Below are 753 nucleotides of genomic sequence, written 5' to 3'. Positions count from 1 at the left end.
TCTCCAATAAGGTTTTCTTGCACTAAATACCTACATATACTATATTAAGCAGCATTTAACAGCATTAACTTAATGGCACATGACTGAATAGCATAATTCCATCATTTCTCAATAAATGCATTAATTTCATAAAGCAATACCAATCCCTGGAATGTGGAGTATATAAAGACATCTTTAAATTTACAAGATACAGATCAGATATCTCAATATTTGAATCTCTCAGTTGAATTAACACTAATCTATTAATTGTGAGCAAAATGTATTACCATACGGATCTCTGCTCTTTTCTTAAGTATATTTAGTAGGGAGCATCAAACACAGCACAAAGATGTAGCTACCTAAGATTAGTCAAAGAAGGTCCTTTTATCATTGAGGTCTTCCTTGCATAATAACCATAAATAGGACACCAGATTGCATTAGCTCTCTCCTGTCCCCCGTTACCTTATCCTACACTATATTTGGCTTTAGAGTCCCATCAAGTTATCACAGCAACATCTTAATACCATAATTTTTACCTAATGATAAAATGTATCTGCTAAAATTCTATGGTAAAATATATCATAGGATAATTAACACAGAAGAATCACTTAATCCTTATGCTACTCATTAATGAGGAAAACTCTGACATATATTAATCTGAACATCCAGGCACACATGGTTGATACAGCTGTATCATGACCTCACAATACAAACAACAAACATTTTGCTTTGCTACAATAAAAAGGTATCTGTCATTTTCTTCATACATTGCTA

The sequence above is a fragment of the Penaeus monodon genome, chromosome 28 (assembly GCF_015228065.2).
Source record: "Penaeus monodon isolate SGIC_2016 chromosome 28, NSTDA_Pmon_1, whole genome shotgun sequence".
NCBI lineage: Eukaryota > Metazoa > Arthropoda > Malacostraca > Decapoda > Penaeidae > Penaeus > Penaeus monodon.
This window is presented reverse-complemented; position numbering follows the sequence as displayed.